This window comes from Triticum urartu, chromosome 5A (genome assembly GCF_056163025.1).
Source record: "Triticum urartu cultivar PI428250 chromosome 5A, HENAU_Tu73, whole genome shotgun sequence".
Classification (NCBI taxonomy): domain Eukaryota; kingdom Viridiplantae; phylum Streptophyta; class Magnoliopsida; order Poales; family Poaceae; genus Triticum; species Triticum urartu.
In genome coordinates, this window is record NC_141877.1 from 536,817,932 (window position 1) to 536,835,948 (window position 18,017).

At 43.6% G+C, this 18,017-nt stretch overlaps 1 pseudogene across 1 annotated transcript; it reads right to left on the reverse strand.

The window, feature by feature from the left end:
- Positions 1 to 239: 239 nt before the first annotated feature.
- On the reverse strand, positions 240 to 6,745 carry LOC125507291 (G-type lectin S-receptor-like serine/threonine-protein kinase SRK; annotated as a pseudogene). Its single transcript, XR_015603555.1, has 9 exons — positions 6,713 to 6,745; positions 6,010 to 6,546; positions 5,933 to 5,972; positions 5,749 to 5,850; positions 1,679 to 1,872; positions 1,377 to 1,588; positions 1,060 to 1,297; positions 821 to 971; positions 240 to 731 (listed from the first exon to the last, which is right to left on the reverse strand). The product of XR_015603555.1 is annotated as a G-type lectin S-receptor-like serine/threonine-protein kinase SRK (transcript).
- Between the last annotated feature and the right edge of the window lie 11,272 nt (positions 6,746 to 18,017).

Here is an 18,017-nt window from a genome sequence, read left to right on the forward strand (position 1 = left end):
AGGCAGACTAGTGACTGAAACATTATGCTACACACGGACTAGTGAGTAAAACGATAAACTAGTCAGGCCTGTACACAAATGTACGAGCACGCTAGTCATACCTTACCAAGTTGATCACATGAATAGTTTTAAAAATATGAGCAGAAAAACTTAGCAGCATAGATTGATGGAGCTAGAATTGAAACGTACTCTTCATGGAGGCTAATTCGTCGGCCTAATTTAGTATGGAAATGTGGATATTGCATACCGCTAAAAGTCTAGTACTTACGTACACAGATGATGCACCCTAATTTTGTCCAGCCGTCCTGCTATTGTTTTACAGGTACACACAGAACGAATGTAAGAACGGCAAATAAGAACACCACAACCTAATCACCTGTGGCCAGGTCACCTCCATAGTGTCTGATACAAAATAACAAACGATTGTTACTTCATCGCCCCTCTATCTCAGAAAGAGTAAGACTGTTTGCGGAAGTCTGCATATTATTTCCCATTTGATCCATTTCAGCTCTTCGTCGTGCAAAGTAGGCGGGCCGGCTCGGAGCTGCAAGTGTGGTGCTTCCATTCTTTAGGACGAACACAATAGATGACATGAGGGGTCTATCATCTGGGTTCTCCTGGACACACAAGAGTGCTACCTGGACGCAAAGCAAAACTTCGTCTGGTGAAGTATCTATGATACATGAGTCTGGCAGTTCATCGGTCTTCTCTTCCTTCCACATATGACATGACTAAAACAACCAAAAACATCATGTCAGTATTCATTTAGAATTTGATCCGGTTTTAAAAATCAAACCGCAAAAGTCTTGTGTGTACTCACATAGACTATGAGGCTAGGGAAACCCATGGTTTGACTATTGGAGTTTCTCTTAATACCAGTTACAACCTCAAGTAGCAGCACACCAAAACTGTAGACGTCAGACTTGGTAGAGAATACGCCTTCCATTGCATACTCAGGAGCCATGTACCCACTATTTGATTAATTCAATTGTAAGAGTTATCTAGTGGGAATTGAAATTATGAAGATGTTAATATGAGTTATTTTCAATGTATACTCACTATGTTCCAACTACACGTTGGGTATTTGCATTTTGCTGGTTGTCACCAAAGATTCTAGCCATACCAAAATCCGCTATCTTGGGTTTCATATCTTCATCCAACAAAACATTTCCAGCTTTGAGGTCTCTATGAATTATGGTGAACCTTGAGTCTTCATGAAGATATAGAAGCCCCCTGGCAACCCCTTTGATTATACTAAACCGTCTTATCCAATCCAGTGATTGTTTTCTTGAGTCATGTAAAAGGAAACAGATGTAAGTAAAAAATGTTTTTGAATTATCTTGCGAAATCATGGTTTGTTATATTAGAATACGTACCAAAGAGGTTAGCATCTAAGCTCTTGTTAGGAAGATACTCATATATCAAGAGCTTTTCATCTCCCTTACTACAACATCCAAGAAGTCGAACCAAGTTTCTATATATGTTGCAATTTTGCAATTAGAATTACTTCATTCCTGAATTCTTTTGTTCCTTGTTGAGAATCTCTACTAAGCCTCTTGACTGCGACTTCTTGACCACTTAACAGTCCCTAGAGAAATATAGATTTGAGATCTACATACGAGAATATCACTTACAAAATCTGGAAGCAATAGCAGGAGCTGCATATTAAACAAGCTACCTTGTAAACTTTTCCAAAGCCTCCTTGTCCAATCATGCATCCTTCCGAAAAATTGTGGGTAGCGAGGACAATTTCTTCTAATTTCACGAATGGCAATGCTTGATCATGAGAAGTGATTTCGTTCCCAAATTCATCGAAGGTATTTATACCATCCAATCTTAGATTCTTGTGCTTTCTCCATCTTCTGTTCTTGCCTGCACCTACACAATGGTATAGTCATTTCCCCTCTATAAGATGCATACCATTGGCACAAGAAAAAAAGTTGTATTTGATCCCGGGAATTGTTGATTTCATTGTTGTTCCCTTCATGAACATGCATAACAAGAGGAAATAACCGATGAGGCAAGTGCCACCATGTCAAAATTGTGGGACGGACAATATGGCTATCACTTATTTTTTTTTCTCTTAATGATATCAGATCATATAGAGCTTTAACCAGACCAAATTGCCATGTGGTTATTCTGACGAATTTCAGTTTGGACTTTAAAGTTGTGTGTGAACACATGCACCGCACCAGTCAACTTGTGTAGGTTGTTTAGGTGACTTTCCCATTCTTGTGACAACCATCCTGCCATTTTTATAAAATATACGTACAACTCCCACTACAAGAACACATAAAAGAATGCCACCACTGAATGGCTTATATCTAATGTGAAATCATTTTCTTGGACAAAGCTCTTCTATGAATCATGAATTCTTTGTAACTACAAAATCTTATTAACAAAGACTACCATCAAATCCAAATACAAGAACATAAAACACATTCAAATATAAATATATAATGACTTTTAAACAACAAGTGATGAATCACTATTTCGTTGAGCCAAACATTATTTCGACAGTGTTCAGTGCAGTTATTAAAAAAATTCAAGAGTGTCTGGATACATCTGAAACTAAAGAATTATTGTTTCGTCGCTCCACTATCTCAGAAAGTGTAGAACTATTCCCGGAAGCTTGAATATCATTTCAGAATTGCTCCATTTCAACACTTCGTTGTGCAATGTATGCCGGGCGATTTGGGGCCGGAAGGGTTGTGCTTCCATTCTCTAGGTCAAACACAACATATGACTTCATTGGCCTATCATCTGGATTCTCTTGGAGACACAAGAGTGCTACTACCTCCGTCCTGGTTTATTGGTCCCCTTTACAATTTGTGCCAAATTTTGACCAAATATTTAACTAACAAAATGTTAATGCATGTTAACAAAAATTATATCGTTGGGTTCGTATTTGAACATAGTTTCCGCCGACATAATTTGTGGTTACATGTATGAACATTTTGTTAGTGAAATTTATGATCAAAGTTTGGCACAAAATACAATAGGGACCAGTAAACCAGGACGGAGGTAGTACATGGACACAAAGCGAAACTTCATCTAGTGAACAAGTATCTATTATAGATGAGTCTACCAATTTCTTTGTCTTCTATTCCTTCCACATATTGCATGACTGAAACAACAAAGAATCATATTGCTATTCATGTATTTGTCAAACTTTAAAATGATCCCCAAATTTGACCTACTTTAGTAAATGAAATATGAGGGAAGTCTTGTGCACTCACATAGATAGTAAGGCAATGGAAGCCCATGGTTTGACAACCAGAGCTTCTCCTTATACCTTTTACAACCTCCAGTAGTAAAAAACCGAAGCTGTAAATGTCAGACTTGGTAGAGAAGGCGCCTTCCATTGCATTCTCATGAGCCATGTAACCACTGTTTAATCATGTCAAATGTATGATTGACCAAAAGGGCACTAGATTTATTCAAAAACTAATACGAATTTTTCCAACTGATAGTCACTATTTTCCAATGACATGTGGGGTATTTTCACTTTGTTCGTTGTCTCCGAAGATTCTTACCATCCCAAAATCAACTATCTTGGTCTTCATCTCTCCATCTAGCAAAACATTTCCAGCTTTGAGATCTCTATGAATTATATCCAGTCTTCAATCTTGGTGGAGATAAAGAAGTCCCTTGGCAACCCCTTTGATTATATTAGGTTGTGTGGCCTAATCCAATAACAATTTTCTTGAATTATCTATAAAAATATGAGTAGATGCAAAAAAAGTCATCCAGCTGTTTAAGATAAGTATGTTGTTCTCTTAGAAGATGTACCAAAAAGGGTAGCATCGAAGCTCTTTTTAGGTAGATACTCATAAATCAACATCTTTTCATCTTCCTCCCCACAACATACAAGAAGTCGAACCAAGTTTCGGTGCTGCAATTTTGCAATTAATATAACTTCATTCTTGAATTCCTTTGTTCCTTGTTGATAATCCTTACTTAGCCTCTTGATAGCAACTTCTTGACCACCTAACGTCCCCTAGAGAATTAAATGTCATAATCTTCAGTTATGTTTTTCACACAAACCACTCAGTTCTTTTTTTTGATAACTGAATTGTCTGGAGAAAGTTAAAATTTTTCTTTGGAGAACCTTGCATGGAACGCTGCCATGCAATGTGGTTCTTGCTAACAGACATATTCCAGTCCAGCCGACGTGTCCTGCATGTAAGCAAGGAGCAGAAGATGTGTTTCATGCATGTGCCATAAGGCCAGAGAGGTTTGGCGGCAGTTGGGGCTCGAGGATGTTATACGCCATGCATGTGAGGTAGACTAAGAAGGGAAGGAGATTCTATCATACTTACTTAATATACCAACACAAGAACCGGCCGTGTTGGGAGTGAAAAACTTCCATGACTTGATGTCCATTTGCTGCTGGTACCTTTGGTGGGAGAGGAGAAAGCTTGTGCACAATGAGCAGGTGCAAGATGTGAAGAGAGTTGCGCAAGCGATGTGTTCTTTAGTAGCTAAACTATGCTATTGCATGTGATCCAAAGGCCTCATTGAAGAGGGGAGGTTGGTGCAAACCCCCTAGTGGACATGTCAAGTTAAATGTTGATGCGCCCTTTGATTGGGATTTGCTTCAGGGGGAGATGGGAGTAGTCATCCAAGATGATAGAGGACATATGGTTGTAGCCGAAACAAGCTTATTGATTCGTGTTATGATGTACTAACTGCTGAGGCAATGGCTTTGAAGTTTGGGTTGAATATTGCGCTGACAGCTGGGTGCAATAGACTGATCGTCAACTCGGATAATCTGGAACTCATGGAAATAATGAATAAGGATGGCCAATATGCTGGAAATGCAGCGACCATTGTTGATGATTGTTATCATCTAGCTTGTGAGTTTAGCTCTATTGTCTTTGAATTTTGCCCCAGAGAGTCGAATGTAGTTGCACATGAATTAGCTAGGATTGCTAGAAGTTCGCTTTGTAATGATTGGTTAGATAATGCTCATTTGAAGATGCGAGCCACTCAGTTCTAATTATTTTAGAATGAACAGTACATAATTATTAAATGAATTGCCTTGTAAACTTTCCCAAAGCCTCCCTGTCCTACCATACACGTTTCAGAGAAACTGTTTGTTGCTAGGGCAATTTCCTCAAATCTCATAAATGGAAATTCATCATTGTGGGGATGGTTTCCTTCCCCAAATTTGATAGACGTACTCATACAATATATTGTTGCATTTTTGAGTTTTCTCCATTTATTGCACGTGCCCGCACATATAATAGTTTCTTGGGCATTTTATACATAGAAAAAGGTTCTAGTGGTCTTGTTTTGTAATAGGTTCTAGCGTTCTTCCTTTGTAATAGGTATACCATGGCGCTCTTGTCAAGGTGAAAAATAGTAGTCATAACAATATATCGACACTTGACATATAAGAAAGATGTGTCTGCTTCTCCCTACCCCCCTGCTCCGACCTTCATGCACGCGCGCACACCAACACACACTGGAACATTGACCAGGCATCGTTCTTGATTTCAGGAGCCTATCGAAGCTAAATATGGCTTCTCTTGCATGTGGACTCCATTCTCATTAGATTGCTCGCCATGCATGCTGGTTAAACAAAGCTTAAACTCACCGAGTGGGTTGTCTCCCTGTTTTACTTCGGTTTCAATATTTTGTTGCCCAAGACTATATAGTACAGTAGTCAAGAAATTCCAAGTACAATATACTAGAGTAGTAAGAGAATAATATACAACATGTTGATATCACCGAATGTAGTACCTTTGAACTTCAACAATATCATGGAAATGCATATGAGAAGCAGAGTACAACTTCCAAAAACTGGTAGGAGAATCCTTAAAGTGTTTATCTTAGTCATTTTACCTGTGCAATAATAAATAGCACAATAAACGCAAACCCATGTAGTACTTCGGTCACAAATCAGTAGATGAAAGAGATTTTTTACCAGCTGCTTCATCCAAGCCAGCAAGCCGGAGATAGAGCGTCTCGGCATTCCTAATTTTCCAGCGTCAACAAACTCACCCGTCCACAGTGTACCTCGTCTTGTCTCCACACAATGGACCTCGTCTTGTCTCCACCAGACCTGCCGCTGCTTAGGTTGGTGTACGCGTCAGCGACGCAGGAGCAGTTGCGGCTGCACTCGGCAGTGCACTCCTCGAACATGCTCTTATCCCCACCGACAAGTATGAATTTATCAGGTGACTTCATCCCTGGGACGACCAAGAAGCCATCGCCGCACCCTCGTAGTGGCTCTTTCCACCTACACCCTTTCGAGAACATGCAGCTGTACCACTCCTGGCTAGTTGGCTCGAAGCCATCGAGGCACTTGCAACTCGGCTTGGGCACCACAGTCTTATTGTAGTAGCTATTCGGGCCGCAATAGCCGTAGAGGGTGCATTCGGAGGATTGCGAGTTCGAGAGAACTGCCCATGATGATGACCTGGCGCTACAGCTTTGGAGTTGGATCTCGCCAAAGTAGGTCAAGACGTACCTGGTGTGGGGCAAATAGCTCCCATGCGACGTCGTTGGTGTGAATTGTCTCTCATGCGACGTCGTTGGCTGTAATAGCTCTCATGCGACATCTGCGTTGGAAAAATAGCTCCCATGCGACACACCATTTACGCGGCTAGTTGGCTGTTAGTTAGGCTGAGGTTTGTTTAGGACACTGGGGGTTATGTGCTCTGACTGGTGGGGTCCACCTATGGCCACGTAGTCAAGAGTCAACCGTCCACGACTCGACCGGTGACTGTGTGACCATGCTCGACTCGCCCGTGCTGGACGGGCCCGTGCTGGACTGGGCGAGCGGCGTCGCCGTAAGCATCTTCTCCGGCAGCGGTTTCTTCTCCGCGGTGGTGGAGCACATTTCTCGGCAACGGCAGAGCTATTGCGAGGTGAGCCCGAAACCCTAGTCCCACTCCCCAGAATTTTGGGGGATCTGTGGCCTCATGCTGCCCTTTGTTTCTTGGCGATTTAGAATCGGGCTCCATTGGATCCGGGGGTTGTTTCTTCTCCACGGCCCGGTGGTGGAGCGCCTTTCTCTGCAGCGGCTATTGCGAGTGAGTATTTTCCAAACACTACTCCCATTCCACTGAATTTTGGATAAATCTGTGGCCTCATGCTGCCCCTGTTTCTTGGCGTTTTAGAATCTCGATTGGATAGGAGATGGAGCGAGGGCTGGATGAGATGGAGCGAGGAGACAGTGCTTCAAATCGGTAATGCCACCCTCTTTTCTTGGCGATTTAGAATCAAACTCGATTTGGTAGTGACTACCGCCGCTGCTTGCCATTGACAAAACAGGGGAGGTTTAGGTTCTGCTACCACATTCGCAATTATAGTGGAATTTTTTCCCTGTAAAGCCAAGCTCAGTGATGGCAGTGTCCAAGACATTGATAGAGATACCACCATGAGGTTGGATGTCGAATTTGCAGATGTTGATCCCCAGGAATTGGAGAGCATGAAGGAGAAGGCCGTGGTCAATTTGGTGGAGAGAATTGGGGAGAGTATTGTTTGGGGTCCAGAACAAGAGGTATCTCTGCAACGTTTCGATAACTATAATGGTGAATATGTGAGAATTGAAGATGGAGAATCCATGGTTGCTGAAATTGATCAGCAAGAAGGGTGGGCAAGCAAACAAGTAACATTTTATGCAGAGCTAATTGATCTGCAAACTCATTCCAGAGTTGGTTATGTGCCATCAAAGATGGCTGCACAGATGGAAGATGATGAGTGGGTTTCACAAAAGAAGATGTTGGCATTGTTGACTGAACCGACTGTAGTAGCTGAAGATACATGGATTGATGCAGATGGAGAGGAGGGAACCCATGGTGCTAGGAAGATTGTTGTTGACTGGAATGTAGTAGAGTTGAATTAAAACACAGATTTGGTCATTACACCAATATCTGACATTGATATGGCCGAAATGTTTGGCATTCAAGTTGATGACAAAGATAAGGAGAAGGATGACAGTTCTTTGCCTGCTGAAGGTAACACAGGACCTAGAAATGCAAATGAGGATGAAGAACAGCTGATGAGAGAGGCTGCAGATGATGTGGATGATGCAGATGATAATGAGATGGTTTGTTTGTATGACAAAGAGAACCCAGTTATTGAGGTGGGAAAGTTGTGCCCAAGCATGAAGGAGTTTAGGATGTCTTTCAGGACCTATGCAGTGAAAAAAGAGTTTGATGCCAAGACTATGTGGACTGATCGAAAGAAATTTTATGCTCGGTGCAAAGGTTATGATGGTGGTGGCAATCCTTGCAAATGGTACATGTCTGCCAGACTACAACCTGATGGAAGTACAGTAAGGGTAAATCAAATACCACACCAGCATACATGTATTACCACTTCACAGAGAGTTTCAAAGATGACATCACAATTTTGGGTTACAGAGAAGATTACTCCTATTTTAGCCAAGACTCCAAACACTACTGCAAAGAGGCTTAAAGTTGACTTGGAGAAGCTGTACCCCATCCAGCTGCAATATACCATAGTGTGGAAAGCAAAACAAAGGGCCATGAAATCATTGTATGGTGACTGGGCAAATACATTTAGGATGTTGTATAGTTTTAAAGCAGAGGTGGAGAAGAGGTCACCTGGGAGTGTGGTGGAGATAGATACAGAGGTAACAGAGGATGGTAAGGTTTTATTCAGCAAGTTTTTATGTGTTTGAAGCCTTGCATAGATGGATTCAAAGCAGGTTGTCGTCCATATTTGAGCATAGACTCATCTTTTTTGACTGGAAAGTGGAATGGTCAGTTGGCTGCATGCAATGCTCTAGATGGACACAACTAGATGTTCCCAATTGCAATAGGAATGTTTCAATCAGAGACAGAGGCATCATGGATATTGTTCATGATGCAACTGAAAAGATGCATAGGGCCAGTTTCTCCTTTGGCCATCCACACAGATGCATGTAAAGGGTTGGAAAATGCAGTAAAAAATGTTTCCCCCCATGCTGAGCAGAGGGAGTGCTTTAGACATATGTGGATGAATCTGATAAAAAAATTCAAAGGAGATGAATTTGGGCGCATGTGGCCAGCAGCAAGATCCTACACCAGACAGACACATTCCTATCACCTTGGTAAGATATTGGCATCATGTAGTGATAATGAATTTGCTTCATGGTTGAACACCCACCATTCTCTGTTGTGGTATAGATCAGGTTTTAATACTGCCATAAAATGTGATCATATCAATAACAACTTGGCAGAAAGTTTTAATAACAAAGTGAAGGATTTGAAAGACTTGCCTGTGCATGACATGGTGGACCAAATAAGGATCATGATCATGCGTTTGTGGGAGTTGAGAGGAAAAATTGCTAATATTTTGGAAGGGGACAAGCTTCCAGCAGTGGTACAACAGGTGGTCAACAGGAGTAGAAATCTTTCACATCTATCTGTTGAGAAATCTTCCTTGTGGGGTGCTGAAGTTAGAGATACAAAGAGTGGCAAGAGGCATGTGGTAAATACTGAGTTGCATGAGTGCACTTGCCAAGAGTGGCAACACACAGGAAAACCATGTGAGCATTCCATACCTTTTTTGGCATCTAAACCCAGGTTAAATATGCACCCATATTTGCATGAGTATTATTTAGTACAAAAATTCAAAACTGCATATGCAAGTCCAATTCCTGCACTGACTGACCAATCTCAGTGGCCTGAGGTGGAAATAGAATTTACCTTGTGTCCCCCTGTCACTAGAAGAAAGGCTGGGAGGCCTAAACAGAGCAGATTCAAAGCTTGGTTTGAGAAAGGTGGTTGTAGTAAGAAGGGGAAAAAGAAAAAGGAAAAGAATGATAAGCCCAAAAGGGCTCAAAAAGGTAACAAAAATAGGTGCAAGTTGTGTGAGGTACTTGGGCACAGAATTGGTTCATCCAAGTGCATCTACACTCCTCAGAGGCCAAAGTATGTTTATGTTACTATTTTTGCAAGTTTTTGATTTTGCTACTTGTTCTAGTATCTAACCAAGTCAAATGCTTTATTTTTTAGGAGGAAGCATGCAGAAAAAGCCCCACCTCTTGTTGTTGAACAATGCTGGCCAGTGAAAAAAGCAAGACTCAACGGCTTTAGAAGGAAGAGCACTAAGCAGATAATGTTTGGTGACAAAGATATGGAGCTAACTGAAACTGTTACTGCTGAACATGAGCTAAGTGTTTCTGTTTTGGACGATGTGATGCATACTGAATCTGTTTTGCAGGCGCTAGGGCAATCTGAAACTGTTGCAGACGAAGCAACTATTGTGCTGCCATGCGAATCTGCTTTGACAACTGTGTTGCCATGTTTGGAGGTTGTGCTGCCAAGTGTTGAGTTGCAAACTGAAGTAGTTGAACAATGTGTGCCATCTACTCAATCTGCAAAAGTGCAAACTGAAGAAGTGGGACATGGTCAGGTGCAAAAGTTGAGGGGGCCTAGTGGAGTTGGCAAGAAAACCAAGGGGCCAAAAAGCAAGAGCATCAGCATCAACAAACTATGCGCCGTGGAACCAAACGGTGGAAAAAAGGAGAAGAAATCGAGTGGTAGAAAGAAGCACAAGAAATAGAGTCGAAATCATTCAAATTTGATGTGAAAACTTAAGTTTGTTGTCATTTGATGTGAAAACTTATGTTCTTTCATGTGAAAACTTATGTGCTATGATGTTGATTTGACTTGAAATAAAATTCAAATTTGAACCGACATTCAAATTTGAACCTATCTCCAATATTTTTTGAGTTCATTTGTTTATTCTGTGATGTTGCATCGTTTTATGTACTACTATGCACTTTAGTTCATAAATCCAACCCTTTTTGTGAAGTCCAACTCATAGTCACTGAAAATGTTGTCCAAACAGGCTCCAAAGTAAGGGAAAACAGCCCCATTTCTAAGCAAGTTTTTTTCGACCTTCTCAAAATCACCCCAAAAAGATTTTCTTAGCTTATATTATACCTATATAGGATCAATACGAAGTCTCACCTTTTTTGAATAAGTATTCATATTATTTAATTTATTTTTGAAAAAACACCCTTTAATACAAAGTCAGCAATAAAACAAGTTAAAAAATTTAAAAATGCAAAAATAACTTCAGATCCTCCTTAGTCACTCTAAAATGAAGCTAAGGTGATGTTTTTGATTTTTTTGCATTTTGAAAACCTCAAACCCTCTTCTCACTCCTTTGAACTCTATGCAACCTCAGTCGAGATAGTCCAATTTGTGAAGGTTTTTTCATGCAAAGATCATTAGATCAAGGTTATCATTTTATATCATAACTATGTAACATAAAAAGGCTATATGCGCAGGTTTTTCATTTTTTAGATTTTTTTTGAATTAGTTATACACATTTGAATGTCCGGTCAAACCTTTCAAAACCCCGTTGACTGCCTCCAAAACCCATGTAACCCTAGCGCCAAACGTCCACCGTCGATCTAACCCTAACGCCAAACTGCGACCGTCGGATAGGCCTTCTAGAAGGATTCCGCGGGGGCGATCCGTGGGAGCCCTGATTCTCCAATCTGATTGGCCACCGTTTTTTCTCTCTGACGAACAGATAACATTGAGCGGGGGAGCATCTAAGTGACCGTTGGGCTGAGCGGATCGGGCCCGGCAGAGCCTGGCGTGCGTGCGCACGGCCGTCGAGAGGGGGGGATGGGCTGCATGCGAGAGGGTCAATGACATGTGGGCCATCCCTGTCCCATGCATGCCATGCAACGTCGCAGCCTAGCTATTCTGTGCTCGTGTGACACAGCCTAGCCATTTGCATGCGGGCTTGCATGCACGCATCGACGCAGTAAAGCACGGCAGGGGCGCAGCGTATAGGTACGTCGCATCTAAGCTATTTTAACAAATGCATGCTTGAACGAGACGGACGCGTCGGTGGTGCAGCTCCTTTTTCAGTGTCACGCGCGGATGAACGGGCCTGTGCCTCTTTGGATGCTCTGCCCACCGTTTTTTGAATTAATGCCCGCAATTACTTATGCCAGTGCGAACGGAGAAGAGAAAACGATCGAGAAGGCACCGTGTACACATTGACCACGGCTGCAACGCGGCTATAAAAGGGCACCATTTCCTCATCCTCTCACACTCATCTCTCAAGCCTCCTCCCCTTCTTCTTTTCGAGCCAAATCCACCACTCGAGCCACCATGCAGTTCAACGGCCCTACCTACCATCGCCCTCCCACTGTGCCGGAGAGGCAGTACCCAGCCGGAGTCGTCGTCGAGAATAGCCTGAGGATGTGGGCCATCTCAAGGTGGAGGGGCCCTAGAGAGTTGGCTCGCTTCTTCCTCCAAGCCAGCTACCGCCACCTCCCTCCGGGCACTCCTTCCATGTTCCACCTCCATGAGCCGTACGATGGCAATGCCAAAGGCTTCGTCATCGGCCTCTACGTCACCTTCACCAACCCCTACAATGCTCACCACCTCCTCGGCGAGGTGTTCTGGTGTGGATGCGAGTTTATCGCGTTCACGACCTACAACATCGTCACCAATTTCCACCACATCTTCCCTCACCCCAACGGCATGCACACCCTCCCTACTAGATGCCGGAGAACAACGAGTGAGGGGCGCCGGCTAAGGAGGAGGGGCCCAAGGAGGAGGGGCCAAGGAGTTGTTCAAGTGCGAGTCTTCTATCTATCTAGTTTGTGTTTGTGTTGGTTCGGGCATGTGTGCCCGTGTCTTCTATCTATCTAGTTTTAATTATTTTCCTTTCATGTTTTATGAACTATATGTAGTGGGGGGATGCCCCTCTATATGTTCTATCTATCTATGCTACTAGGGTACCCGATGCCCCTCTATCTATCTATATGTTTTTTCGGTCCTAAAGTTTCTCCATTGCATTTTATTTATGTGCCCATGTGTACTAAAAAATTCACTAAGACATGATCCAATCATATAAGTTGTTGTTAGCACGTGTCTAGTTAATTATCTTCCTTTTATGTTTTATGCACTATATGTTGTAAGGGGATGCCCCTCTATGTTGTAAGGAGATGCTACTAGGGGCACACTAGATGTCTTCTTTTTTTGAGAGGGGCACAACCTTTTTCGTTTGGAACACACGAGTAAAAACTTTAAAAACACCATAGCACAAGTAAAAAAAAGTAAAAAATGGTGCTTGGTTGAAATAAACTAGAACCAAACAGTTGCAACTTTTTTGGTTCACAAAGACTGCAAGTTAGACTGCTAACTAGAACCAACCTTTTGTTTTAGCCGAAACAACACGGGACCCTACCATCGGACACGATAGCTTATGCATAAAAATAGCTCAAATAATTATCAGATGAGTTATCTCAAAAAAGGTGACTACAGGAAACTTAAAATTTGTGAAATAACCTAAAGCCGAAAAGATATATCGATGTCAATGACCATGTGCACTTGTTTTTGCACTAGCTACACTTCTTTTATCAATGGGCCTGGATATGTTCTATTCGGCCCTGCCTAACTTCTATATGGGCCTGGCCTTTTCGGGCAACTGTGGACGAACCTTTTTTTTTCCTTTTCTCCCTCTATCACTGAAACTAAAACTGATGACGAACTGAAGAACTAAAAAAACGGAGCCGAAACAGAGTGGAGAGGACATGCTGAATTCGTACAGCGCAACACTTTTATTCAAATATACATATCATTACGATTACAAATGATGCCCAATCTATTCACTTACGACTAATTATCATCACATAAACAAATGCGAGAGCAATTACACAAACACAAAAAAGTCCGGCCATCAGCCCCATCAAATTGCCCTGCTTCTGCAATTCGATAAGTTTCTTCATCTGCTTGTTCAGCTTCTTCAGCTCTGCCGTCACTAGTGCATCCCCCACAGTAGCCCCAATGGAATGGGCAGATCTAGGGGCCCTAGATCCATACGCGCCTGATCCAAACTTGCCCAACTTCTCCGCCTCCAACGGTAAATCGAGCTCCCCTGATGCACCCTCTAGTTGAATCCGCTCTATGTACTCATCTAGCCACTCAAAATGGGTGCATTGCTTCAATTTCTGAAATTGGAAAGATGAACCCTAAATCCCAAATCCGATGAAAAATGGGGATAATTGGGCAAATATGAAATTGGGAGACAAAAACCAAAATTGGCATATTGAGAAGTAAAATCTCACCTTTCCCTGCTCTGGTTTGCTCTCGCATTTCACGAATTCCCGCCCAAGGTTGCCATTCTTGTCGGTCGTTGTGACTAGCCGCTTCAGGGGTGCTATACGTGGGCATGCAGGGCACCTTGTCATGGGCACTGCGCCATAGCGCGGCCATGAGCGGCGGGAGGCTGAAGCGGAGCTCGACATTGCTAGGTCGCGGCCCGGAACGGCGTTGCTGCGCGTCGTCGCCGGAGAAGAAGAAGAACAACGGTCGGGGAGGGGGGGGGAGGATGGGCTCGGGTGCTGCACGGCTCGGGGCACGGCTCGGTGTCCTCTTGTACCAATGCTGACCTAGATAAGTTAGTGGGTCCCACGCTGTGGGTCCCGCTCACCTGACCAATGCTGAGTTGGATAAGTTAGTGGGTCTCACGCTATGGGCCCCACGCTGTGGGTCCCGCTCACCTGATTCGAGTTTTAAACATGTGTCTTTGGATTAGGCAGCAGTGTCGCATGGGAGCTATTTTTTTCAACGCAGATGTCACATAAGAGCTATTATAGCCAACGACGTCGCATAAGAGACAATTCACACCAACGACGTCGCATGGGAGCTATTTGCCCCCTGGTTTGTGGGGTGTTGGGAGTAAACCACGCCTCCATGCGATGACTGGCGTGCGCGCGCGGGTATGCGCTCCAGATCCGGCTCGTAAGGCAGCGGCCGTTGGCGAGAGTGGAGGGCTGCTGCGTTGGTTCGTTAGCTAGCCCGCATGGCCGAGTCTCCTGTGTACGCGCATGCACCGTAGTTAGCAGCTGGTTAGTTGGTTAGTGCATGCATGCATCATGGATATGGACGCCGTGCATGTAGCTGGCTTAGTGAGTTTGTTAGCTAGACTAGTGCGTGCGTGCGTGGAGTTAGTGGCCGGTGTGGTGGCCGGATGCTGTGTGTGCAGCCGGGTATAAAAGGCCCCTTGATGTATTGATCGAGGGGAGTCGGTGTTGTAGCGATGTAGCCAGTGTAAAGAGGAAAAGATTTGGGCGTTCGTGCGCCCGTGGCGGTGTTTGTGTGCCGGCCGGAAAATCTCTCATGTCCATCTTCTTTTGCCTCCGTTTTTGAGTGAGAGGAGAGGTAGCCAGGCCCTAACGGCAACAACATGGGGCTCCGTCAGAGAGGCTGTAGGTCGGACAAGTTTTTTGGGACGGAGGAAGTTGATAATAACTTCTATGCTGGCATTCTCCGTGAAGTAGTTGCAATTCACTAGGCACCTCTTCCATGGGGCACTTTGGGACACCGTTGGTGCCACATCCTAGAGGGAATAATTGCACGAATGTAGTCTGGCCGACACGCCGTAGGAGAAGTGTGCCGGCGAGGGGTCGCAGGGGCCCTTAGGACACCAGCCACTCCCTGGTGCCTGTCTTGTACCTGATCCGAATTTTCATGCCAGGCAGAGTGGCTTGCCGAGGACAAGCCGGTCATCAGACACGTTCACCGGAAGGAAGACCAGAGGATGAACACCGCCGTGCCTCTGCAGCAGGGGAGAGCAGGCCTATCCATCGGCCGATCAAGACAAAATGTTAGTACTAACTACTCCCTCCGCAAAGAAATATAAGAGCGTTTTGAAAGTAGTAACAAGCAAAGCCTATTGGTGCTGCTAATTGTGAGCACTTCCATTGCCAAACCTTGGTCTACAAGCAAAAACATGCTTTTTGACGAACGACTCGTTGCAGAATCCACACATATATTTGATCTCGTAACCAGATGATTAACTACTGTAGTTTCTGCCTTTCTGGAATCCTGGTATAGTTTTTTGTCTTTTATTAAACGGAAATCCTGGTACATTGCATTGGCTTGGTTCCGAGTATTTGAGAGTTGTGTGGGTTGAAATGGCAGCTGTCAAGTAGCAGTCGGAATGACTGGATAGACTTATAGTAAGTAAAAGCATTAAGCTACACCGGTGAAGCCGTGATTTGCCCGTCAACTCACGGCGACTTCCCGGGTCACAGGCCACCATTCTTGCACCCGCCCCCACGTCCTGCGAGGGAAGGATAATTCATCTGGAGACCTTTTGGAGCTTCGGGGAGGCCACCGGAGTCACGAGAAGCGACCCTTCAGCCCCATAATGTGTTGCCTGTGTGGAAAATAAATGGTTTGCTTGGCCTGTCTTTTAAGTGCTTGTATATTGTATATTGATCTTCCCCAATATCTACGTTTGATATTTCTGCTCTGGACACAATGGTTTCTCGTTCCGGCATGCGCTTGGTTAGATCAGAGATGCTTGTGATGTTATTTGTACATCTTCGAGCTGTATCGGGTGATTTTACAAAACAATTACACAATCTTAGTTGAAGTCTAGATTTCTACCTCTGTTCGTAAAAAGATGACTCTTAGCAAGCATTGTACTACTAATAAATACTAAAATATTGATTGATAATGACAGCACCATATGATTTTCAGGGAAAACATTCTTTTGGTCCAAATTTGTAATTTTATACTAAAATATATGACTACAACAATAATTGTCAAAGGTATAGGTTAGAGGACGTACCACTGTCGTCTAAAATATCATTTATTTATGAACAGAGGAAATATACGTGGTGAAGCAAAAAAGTGGACATATATCCTCGATTTCGGTTACTCAATGACGCTTCCAATCTCTATACAGAATCGTTGAGTGACTGTGCTTGTTCCCCAGCCCACCATTCTGGCGGGAGTTGGTGAATTACCTTTCGGTGGGTAAATCTACATTGTTTGGTTTCTCTGTGAAAATCATTCTACCCAAATTTGCATTATCATTTTGTTATGGTTCCTGAAACTAGCTGCGACTCCCTACATGAACATATAGTTTGAACTAGAATGTGTAACCTCGCTAGGAGGCTTCCCTTTTGAGTTTTGAAAGAAGGTGTACGGAATTACTTGCTAAATATGACAGTGGGCTTCGTTTGATGCAGAGGGGTAAACCCTCCTTTTCAAGAAAAAGCAAACATTGCTTTCTCGAACACAGTGTACCGCTAAAATTGTAGTTATTTCCTCTGTCAGGAATTAACTGTCGCTGAAATGAGTCAATTTACACATACACTCATTTCAGCGACAGTTAATTCTGGATGGAGGTACTTAGTCATTTTGATGTGTTCCCTTTCTGAAATCATTCAAAGGTGAACCATACTATAAATCACCTTGTTGATTCAGTTACTCATCATGGTTATCCGATGAAAATCCACCGTGTATTGTTGCCCATTCTCGTGACTTGCAGTTGGTCAGTTTAGACACCAAAGCTTCTTAAGGGCATGTACTACATGCCAGCATGAACAGCTGCCCCATATATCCACGTGGGAGGAAAGAATAGTGTGGACGAGAGATGGTTGCCTTTAGGCCAAGATGGGATCTTGCAAAGGAGCGTGCCCTAAGAAAGCATGCTGTTTGCAACATTGATAGTCCGGCGGGAGGGCTCTGTTTTAAGGTAAAGCATGCTCCTCACAACATTGATGATCCGGCGGGAGGGATCCATTTCAGTTTTCTTAGGCTTTGTGTCTTGCTCTAGAAGGTGAGATGGCGGCGGTTTTCTGAAGATGGAATAAGTTTCTCCCCACCTTGCCCCCATCCCGGTGGTGTGCCTAGCATTCTTAGAGGGCGGGTGGAAATGTGTCTTCGGCATATCTCGCAGGATTTTGTTGGTGGTTGTCTTTGGTGGATCTGCTCTGATCCGGTCTTCGTTTGTCTATGTTCCTGTGTCTTTAGGTTGGATCCTTCTGATCTACCGTTCTCTTCATCGGTGGCGGTTGTTGTTCTGGTGCATTAGTCCTATAGGACCTTAGCACGACGACTTCCTGACTGTCTAGTATAATAAGTTTTGTCTGGCTTCGACGGGGATGGGGCGATGATGGCGGCCGCCGGGGAGGGGAGGCGGAGAAGGCAGACCTGCTTCGTAACGTGGCGCACTTAGATTTTACTCGATGAGGTGGCACATTGATTGACGTGGAAGGTTGC